Here is a 9,966-nt window from a genome sequence, read left to right on the forward strand (position 1 = left end):
GAGTCGTGTCAGTACTTGGTGTATGGAGCAGAGCTGCGTGTGTATGCGGTATGCGGAACGGAGCCGTGTGTGTACGAGGCATACGAAGCGGGCTTTTCCCACAGACACTGGCGTACACAGCGGAGCCCCGAGGAGCATTTAAAAACTCGCACATGACGTTCCACCGGAAGTGATGTGCTGGAAGCTGACCGGAAGTGAAATAATTTAATGAGGTGATTGTGACAGAATGCTTCAGATCCATCACCATGTCCTCCGACAGCGCAGACAGCAGGATCGCCTTGGAATCGGGGATGCCGGCCATGTGAGCGGATCATGATATGTCCTGCATCGGGAGGCTCAGGTGGGCACTACAATGGGAGCTGGGCTGCTATAGTATCTTTATAGAATCTTTCTTTATTTCTTTCTCTCTGTTTCTTTCTTTCTCTGTTCTTTCTTTCTCATTCTCTGTTCTGTCTTTCCCTCATTTTCTTTCTCTCTCTCTGTTCTTTCTCTCTCTAATCTTTCTTTTTTCTTTCTCTCTCTCTGTTCTTTCTTTCCCCTCTTTCTTTCTTTTTCTTTCCTCTCTTTCTTTCTCTCTTTGTTCTTTCTCTGTCTCTCTCTGTTCTTTCTTTCTTTCCCCTCTTTCTTTCTCTCTCTGTTCTTTCTTCTTTCTCTCTGTTCTTTCTCTCTCGCTCGCCTTTCTTTCTTTCTCTTTCTTTCTGTTTTCTTTTTTCTCTCTCTCTGTTTTCTCTCTTTCTTAGTACCAGTCAGCGTGCCCACAGTACCAGGAAATGTGCCCATAATGCCAGCCACTGTGCCCTCAGTACCAGTCAGTGTGATCAGCAATGCTAAATGGGTGCGGTTGGGCGTGGACATGGGTGTGACTGGTTGCAAAATGGGTGTGGCTGAGGCGTGGTCTAAAATGTGCAGCAGCGCAGTCTTTGTCCCTCTTTCCCTTCTTCAAAAGTTGGGAGGTATGATAGGGGTGGCTATGACCAGGGGGTCTGGTTGCCCAATGGATAGCAGTTCTGCCAGGAATTCTGTCACCGTGCGTACAAAAGGAGACAGAGCTTTGGGAGGAGTACTGCAACTAAAAGCAATAAATAGGACAGAGCTGAAATACTGGGCACAGTTGTGACTACATGTTATACAGTCGTGTTAATCTCCTGTCACTTCTTGTAACCTACAAGTGTACAAAGATAATATGTATTCATCATGTGACTAGTGGGCCTGTGTAACTTCAAGTGCCAGAGCTGAATTTTAGTCCCAGTCGGGCCCTGGAGAGGGACATGTGATTTCAGCAGCCAATGACACAAGCCGTTATGTCAGGACATTGTGGGTGTTTCCTGCGCCCTGATTGGCTAGTCGCAATGTGCACACATAAAATTAGGGAAAAAAATTACTGTTTACAAGAATGCCATGCCTCTGAGCTCTGCAAACCCCCATGATACACCACCATTATCATTACTAAAGTGCTGAAAATACTTTTGTGGCAACGCAAATATTTTCCTGCACTTTTTACCGAATGTTACGATTTTTTCGGATTTTGTAAAATTTTGTTTGTGTCTCCGATCAAGAATCTGAATGTTCCATATTCGTGCTGAATTTATGTTTGGTGATCGTTTTCTGAAAAAATTCACTCCTCACTACTCACCACCTTGGCTTCCACTTTATGTACAACACAGTGTCATCATCTTTATCATTGTCATCCCTGATTTGAATGACAGGTGGCTTGGCATATAAAACGGACTGAGCTCTTTGACCACTCACACACCTGCCTATTTCCCATGTCAGTATTTGATTTCCCTTGGCCCAGTCGGTTTCTGCCACTGCTGAAGCCCTGACTTCACAATGATAGAAATACAGCACCTTCGGCCTCTTTTCATTTGAGAACAAAAGCTGGTTGCTGATTTTTTACAATAGCTCAACTAAAAGAAGTTGTTCCCTAGCCCTAGCATGCTGTTTGTTATGGGGCTATGAGGGAGAACCAAAACAGGTGCAATGTTGGAATGAAAACTCTGCTCTATATAACATTAAATGTTATTGCTGTGGATGAGGTGAACTCCAGCTGATGGTGTCACTGTTACAGACTACAAAAGCTTGAGATGAATGATGTGACAGATATTTAATTACACCCTCCACTTCCTATTCATGAATTTGACTGCCAGAAGCAAATAAGGCATTCATTATTAGAATCCTGTGTCATTTTTGATGAGCTAGGGCAGACAATATCTCTACTATGGGCTTGTGTGGAAAGATTCTCATAGTCATTAGGCTATTTTAAGTGTTTTTAACATCCATTTTTTGGGCTTACTGTTCAATAACTGTTTTGTTATTTATAGGTGATCCTTTTTCCATTAGCATACTTCTTTTTTATTTGTTACTTGTTATGATCATCTCATGGATCTATACAGATCAATACTGTTTGGTCTTTGTGTGGTATCATGCAAGAATCTTAGCACTGGTCCTTTTTGTCTCATGAATGATGCAGTCATGATTTAATTCCAACCATGATTAGATTCTGGAAAAGATGTTTTTAACCCCTTAACGATCAGAGCGTTTTGTTTTTTTGCTCCCCTTCTTCCCAGAGACATAACTTTTTTATTTTTTAGTCACAAGGGCCATGTGAGGGCTTGTTTTTTGCAGGACAAGAAACTTGCACAGGAAATCGGGATAAACATTCAAAGTGTGGCGAAATTGCAAAAACAGTGCAATTCCACAGTTGTTTTTTGCTTTCCTTTTTACCGTGTTCACTAAATGCTAAAACCGACATGGTATTATGATTATCCAGGTTATTATGAGTTCAAAGACAACAAGCATGTCTAGGTTTTTTCATATAATTGGCGAAAAAAAAAAAAGTAAAAAAAGATGGTGCCATTTTCCGAGACCTGTTGCACCTCCATTTTTCACAATCTTGGGCTTGGTAAGGGCTTATTTTTTGTGTGCTGATCTGACACTTTTATTGATACCATATTGGTGTAGATACAATCTTTTGATCACCTGTTATGGCATTTTATTGCAATGTAGCGATGACCAAAAAAACATACTGTATATTTTGGATTAAAAGACGCAATTTTCCCCCAAATTTGGGGGTAAAATGGGGATGCGTCTCATAATGTGTATATACCTTACCAGTACCATTGCTGCAGGCTGCAGGTTGGGTGAGGAGGTGTCCAGCGTTGCTGCGGGTGCCTGGCAGTGCTACGGGGGTGTCCGGTGGTGCTACCTTGTGCTGCTGCAGGTGTCTCCGATGATGCCAGGGCTCTGCCAACATTTTGTGAAAGTCCAGAGCCCAGGCAGTTCAATGGTTTCCTGTGTGGTGGTCTCCGGGAAAATGACTGCCGGGGGGCAGCACATGCGCAGATGGAGTTCTCGGCACCATGTTCTCGAGAGATGAAAATTCAGCACTGAAATCTCATCTCTCGACATCTTGGTGCCGAGATCTCCATTTGCACATGCGCCGCTCCCAGCAGCCATTTTCCCAGAGTCCACCGCACAGGAAACAATGAAACTGCTGGGGCTCTGACATTTCACAAAATTTCGGCAGAGCCCTGGCAGCGCCGGACACCCCCATAGCACCACCTGGCACCAGCAGTACTGGAGACACCTGCAGCAACACCGGATACCCGCAGAAGTGCCAGACACCGCAGCAGCTCCAGACACCCACAGCGGCGTGACACACATCTGAAAAAATTGTGGTTAAAAGAACATTTTTCTGGGAAAGGAGTGATTTTTTTATCTTCGCGGCTCTAAGTTATAAACTTCTGTGAAGCACCTGTGGATTAAAGGTGCTCACCACACATCTAGGTGCATTCCTTGTGGGATCTGGTTTTCAAAATGGGTCAATTGTTTAGGGTTTCCACAATTTAGGCACATCAGGGGCTTTCCAAACGCAACATGGTGTCTGCTAATGATTCCAGACAATTTTGCACTGCAAAGGTCAAATGGTGCACCTCTCCTTCCAAACATTGCCATGCACCCAAACAGTAGTTTTTCCCCTAATATATGGTACCAGCATACTTAGGAAAAATTTCACAACAAATTTTGGGGTACAGTTTTTCCTGTTTTCAACATGTCAACCTGATTTCCTTTTCTTTTGCATGTTTGTCACTCTTAAATGTTTTAGCTAACTAAAAAAAAGAAATATTAGACAAAGATAACACAAATAAACACAAAATGCAGTTTTTTAAATGAAGGTCTTTATTGTTAAGATTAAAAGAAATCTAAACCTACAGTGCCCTGAGTGAAAAAGTGGTTGCCTCCTAAACCTAATAACTGATTAGCACCCTTAGCAGCAAAAACTACCATCAAGTGTTTGCGATAACTGGCAATGAGTTTTTAACGACACTCTGGAGGAATTTTGGCCTACGTATCTTTGCAGAATTGTTGTAGTTTGGCCACATTGGAGGGTTTCAGAGCATGAATTGACTTTTTAAGGTCATGCCACAGCATCTCAATTGGATTAAGGTCAGGAATTTGACTAGACCACTCCAAAGTCTTAATTTTGCTTTTCATAAGCCATTCAGAGGTGGTGTGTTTTGGATCATTGTCCTACTGCATAACCCAAATGCAGCTTGAGGTCATGAACAATGGCCAGACATTCTCCTTCATGATTTTTTGGTAGACAGCATAATTCACGGTTCCATTTACTACAGCAAATCTTCCAGGTCCTGAAGCAGCAAAATTTCTTTGGGTCACGGCATAATGTTTAGCTTTTGAGGATCCTTTGGTATACTTCACTTTGTCAGGCAAGTTCTACTTAAGTGATTTTTAGATTGAGAACATATATGGTAGTAATCAAGCTTGGGTGTGACTAGAGAATTAGAACTAAGTTTCCCAAAGATGTGATATACCACAGTTAATTTATGTTTTAAGAGGGGAAGGGAGCACTTTGACACATGGTCTTGTAGGTTTGGATTTCTTTTTTCCTTAATAATAAAGACCGTGCAAAAGGATAGGAAATCAGGAAGGGGACAAACAGTTTTTCAAACAACTATATTCAATTGCAGATGTACCATATGCTTGAGCGGCAAAACTTTTTTTCTTACTGGTTCTTTATGCCCACTAAAAAATCAGATCCTTAAGGAGTGCATTTGAGTACAGAAGAAAATCAAGGAACCACTGTGCATTACTGTATGTAGAGATATGGTCACTTTATTAGGGCTAAGCATTTTAGCATTGAATAGGTGCCTTCGTCAGGCCGAAAGGAGTGAGTAGCATATGGTATGGACCCACAGATGACAGCATTTAATATTGTGACTTATGAAATTGCATAGAAAGTAAGATTAGCATGTGTGAACTTTCACTTCCAGTCACTCACTAGAATATTTTTTAAAATATTGTAATCTGTACCAGCAATCTGTGCCAGTTACTCCAGCAATTAGATCTGCTGTAGTCAACAATGCGAATGATTCTGATATGAAGTATTATTTTATTTAGTATCAGGAGGAATTTATAATTTGAGGTAAGGAGACAAAATTTAAGAATGATAAATCAAGTAGGATGGTTATATATGACTTCGTAGGGAAGACGGAAGTATTCCAAATTGCATTTTAACGTTTTCTTTATTTATTACAGCTGTTGATTCCTTGGCCTTGGCAAGGATCTGGGCAGCAGGGGTTACAGGGATCTGCCAGAAAAGAAATCACAGATTAGAACATGAGAAATAATCTGATTATTTTCATAGATCATGACTTTTAGAAGCTTTTCCTGTTTGCTTATAGAATGTATATATCTATATTCTCTTTTAATGTTGCTACTTACAATAGCATTCAAAACTGTGATTGCTATTCATAAGAGTTGAAAAATGCCACATGAGTATTTGGAAAGTGCTCACATGTATGAAGCTTTTTGAGACTTTTGAGTACAGTAGTTCAAAGAAATCAAGCACGGCGTTGAATCAGTTTTAAAGAGAACCTCTCTGTTGAAAATTATGCTTTAACTACAAGCACCATGATATAGAGCAGGAGTCCCTAACCTGTGGCTCGCAGTTCCATGAAGTGTGGCACATGACTGTCTGCAAACTTAGTGCATTTACACAAAGTCTTTCAAACAACTATGAATGGAGCGTCACAATATAATGACTTTTATGAGTTGCTCTGCACAGAAGAGCAGATAAAGATTCATATATACTGGGAAGGGGGCAAATATGGTAAGTTGGAGATAGGATGATACTATTAGAGGGGTGTTGATGCTGGATGAAATATTTTGGTGGGACTGCTTTATTAGACAATTACGAATGGGGTAAAGTGGAAACTCCTGAATAAAGGGTTGTTCAAGCTGTTTTCTGTGGGGAAGCTTTTGGTGTCATAACACCGGTATTCGGGGCACTGACTTAAACTTCATTGGGTGAGTATGGACATGCTGAATGTAGCTCATGACAGTCTCTCAGGACTGAATGAAATGATTTTTAATTTTCAGCCATATGCCAACTATGTTTGCAAAACAGTAAAATTTTATCTGTTTAAAGTACAAGAAAGAATGATTTTGCTCTACCTTAGCATTATTATTATAAGCATGCAAAGCCTAAATTACTTTGACTATAAGATTAATCCTCCTGCTGGACAATTTCCATTTTTTCGTTTTTGTTTTTACTTCCTTTTCTGCCATAGCTTTTTTTTTAATTTTCTGTTCACATAGCTGTATGAAGGATTGTTTTTGAGGGACATATTGTCCTTTTGAATGACACCATTCATTCTACCATATGATTCAATGGAAAGATTAAAAAAAAAAATAAAATGTGTCAAAATAACATAAAACATCCAATTACAGAGATGTTTATCTGTTTTTTTTTTACCATGGTCACTATACGGTAAAACTGACCTCACAGTTTGATTCTCTTGATCAGTACGATTACGCAGATACTAAATATGTATAGTTTTTTTATTTAAGTACTAAAATTTTTTTTAGACATTTATAAAACAATATTTTACTGATAATTTTGGGTAGATGCGATGTTTTGATCGCCTCTATTGTATTTTATTGCAGTGTTGTGGTGATTTTATTTCATGCCGTTTAGCGATCAATTTTTTTTTACATTTTGATACATTAGTCATTATTTCAAACACAGCAATAACAAATATGTATGTTTTTAATTTTCTTAATTGCTTTATTTTTAATAGGTAAAATAGGGGGTGATTTGAACTTTTATATTTTTTAATATCTTTAAAAACATAGTTTTTTACTTTTACTGTTTTTGTCCTCTTAGGGAACTTAAACATGCTATTGTCTGATCTCTTGTGCTTCAGCACTGCTATGCTGCTATGTATAGTGAAAATCATGGTTTCCTATAAAGCTACAAATTGACTTTCTCAGGAATACCGTAATGTCAGGCACGGTCTTCAGCAGACCGCACGCAGAGCCCGCATCAAAGCCAGTGACCCGATATGCAGTATGTTAAAGCCGTACATGATATATTGGGAAGAGGTTACCTATAATATTTTTCTATGTACATATTTTAGTTTTGGTGCTTTAATGCATGATTACCTTGTTTGTGAGGACGGTAGTTGTGACCATGATGATGATGGTGAGAGCCTTGATTCTGTTGTGCAGGTTTACATGCTGAAAACAAATAGACTGAGATTAGATTCATATTTTCTGGTGTATGATGTGTACAATTTTGGTATTAAATGTTTATGCTGTATATTACCTGTGATGATTTAATACACAAAATGTAATATATCAATTTGTACCAAAACATGGATTTCCTACTAGAGGGAAGGCAAGATGAAAAAATTCCAGGAAAACTATGCGTACTCAGTGATTTACATTGAGGCTTGTATAGTTAGGTCCATATATATTTGGACAGAGACAACATTTTTCTAATTTTGGTTCTAGACATTACCACAATGAATTTTAAACAAAACAATTCAGATGCAGTTGAAGTTCAGACTTTCAGCTTTCATTTTAGGGTATCCACATTAAAATTGGATGAAGGATTTAGGAGTTTCAGCTCCTTAACATGTGCCACCCTGTTTTAAAGGAACCAAAAGTAATTGGACAATTGCAAGGCTATTTCATGGATAGGTGTGGGCAATCCCTACGTTATGTAATTCTCAATTAAGCAGATAAAAGGCCTGGAGTTGATTTGAGGTGTGGTGCTTGCATTTGGAAGGTTTTGCTGTGAAGGAAACATGCAGTCAAAGGAACTCTCCATGCAGGTGAAACAAGCCATCCTTAAGCTGCAAAAACAGAACAAGCTCATCCGAGAAATTGCTACACCATTAGGAGTGGCAAAATCTACAGTTTGGTACATCCTGAGAAAGAAAGAAAGCACTGATGAAACTCATCAATGCAAAAAGACCTGGACGCCCACGCTATCAGTGATTGATAGCTCTCCCTGTATCAATGTGCATGCAGAGGTAACTGCCAATCATTGATTAAAGCCACCTACCACATCCGAGTGCGCAGAAAGAGAAGGGATTTCATTGCATAGAATGCAACTTTTTTCCTTCAAATACATATACCAATCTGTTCAACTGCTCCTGTTCTAATTCATGATGCTAGAAAATTGCACTGATTTGTAAAACTGAATTATTCTCTTTAAATTGACTCTGTCCGAATGACTGTTCAGTCTAAGTCCCTCCACTTGGTGCTTCATGGTGGTCAATCATTTAAATACACCTTCTCACCTGCTTGTCTTCCCTCAATCTCCACCCCCCTCTAGAAACCAAGCAGATGGGAAGGGGCATACAAAGGATTGACCCAGTCATGGAGCATCAAGTTCCTGTACATAGCTTCAAAAGTCATTCCATGCTGACAGGGTCCCTTTAAGGAATTTATAGGAAGATTGGATCAACCATTGCTATTCACACCAATTTGGGTTTTTGCATTAAGCCTTCATTCATATGGATCAGGTGAATTTGCTGAAGTCATCGTCAAGGCATAAAAAAGTGCTGTAATGCTCCAAATGTAGACTAGGTCAGACAGAGACCTGCTGCTGAGAAGTCTGAACCTGCAGACACTTGAAAATGTGACATCCTGGAATGTAATGTAGAGGTGAAAAACCTGCTAATGTTCATACTGCAGCTCGATGATGGAGGAGACATTTCTTTTGTTTTATATTGTGATTGCGGAAATGCTGGTTATGGCAATCTTGAACTTAATCCCATGTTTTGGAGTAAAAGTTCATGTGTTATTGCAAATACAATGTACATAAAAGATATATTAGAAATATCAAATAGAAGAATAGTCAGGGATGGTCAACAAGCAAGTCATTAGGCATAACTCTAAAATTTAAGCTATATTTTGTTAGTTTATTTGGTCATTTCAACATCAGAATGCTATATCTTTTTTTTGTTGTTTGAAATAAAGCATATAACGAGTGCAAGTACTCTACAGACATGAATGGAGCTTGAAATTCTTTAAAATTAAGAATCTGTGATTGCAGCTTTGGACTCTCTTGCAGGTACGAGAAGCAAACAGAAAATATGTAAAATCAGTAAAATATCAGTAACTCAATGGATTTACTCTATATTTTACGTATATTACATTCAAATAAAAAAATATAAAATAGATTTTTGACATTTTTTAAAGCTTTTATAGTAACAACTTACGGTCTTGGCATGGATTAACACAGATTGGCTTTTTTTGGCAAGGGTCTATGCATGGATTCTTGCAAGGATCCTGGCACTGGACCTTCTGACCACATGGCCCTCCATTGATTCCAGACATGATTGGTAAATGGTACGATTGAATATTCTTGGTTTGCAGACGATAAACAGTGTAAGTTTTTTACCCAGTGATGTGGGATTTAAGACTTGTCTGTTTATATAGTATAGCTGGAATCAGGATGCATTCCTCATATGGATGGTCACAGTATCATTTACAAGGTATTTAAATATACATCTGATTGTAGTAAACTTTATTACATATCACATGGAATTTTCTAATTACATGGTCATACATATTTTCAAAAGTTAAAATGGAAAAAAATTCCAGCATCCAGATCAGTAATTAGATTAAAAAATTTTTTATTCCTTTATTCCA

The 9,966-nt window shown here is 38.7% G+C and overlaps 1 long non-coding RNA gene across 1 annotated transcript; it reads right to left on the bottom strand.

Moving 5' to 3' along the window:
- Window positions 1–5,390: 5,390 nt before the first annotated feature.
- Window positions 5,391–9,739, bottom strand: LOC141088690 (uncharacterized). Its single transcript, XR_012232023.1, has 3 exons — window positions 9,534–9,739; window positions 7,465–7,539; window positions 5,391–5,608 (listed from the first exon to the last, which is right to left on the bottom strand). It is a non-coding gene; the product is annotated as an uncharacterized lncRNA (long non-coding RNA).
- Window positions 9,740–9,966: the final 227 nt, after the last annotated feature.

The sequence above is a fragment of the Dendrobates tinctorius genome, unplaced genomic scaffold (genome assembly GCF_039654945.1).
Source record: "Dendrobates tinctorius isolate UK_male_01 unplaced genomic scaffold, ASM3965494v1 ptg000040l, whole genome shotgun sequence".
In the NCBI taxonomy this organism is placed as follows: Eukaryota; Metazoa; Chordata; class Amphibia; order Anura; family Dendrobatidae; genus Dendrobates; species Dendrobates tinctorius.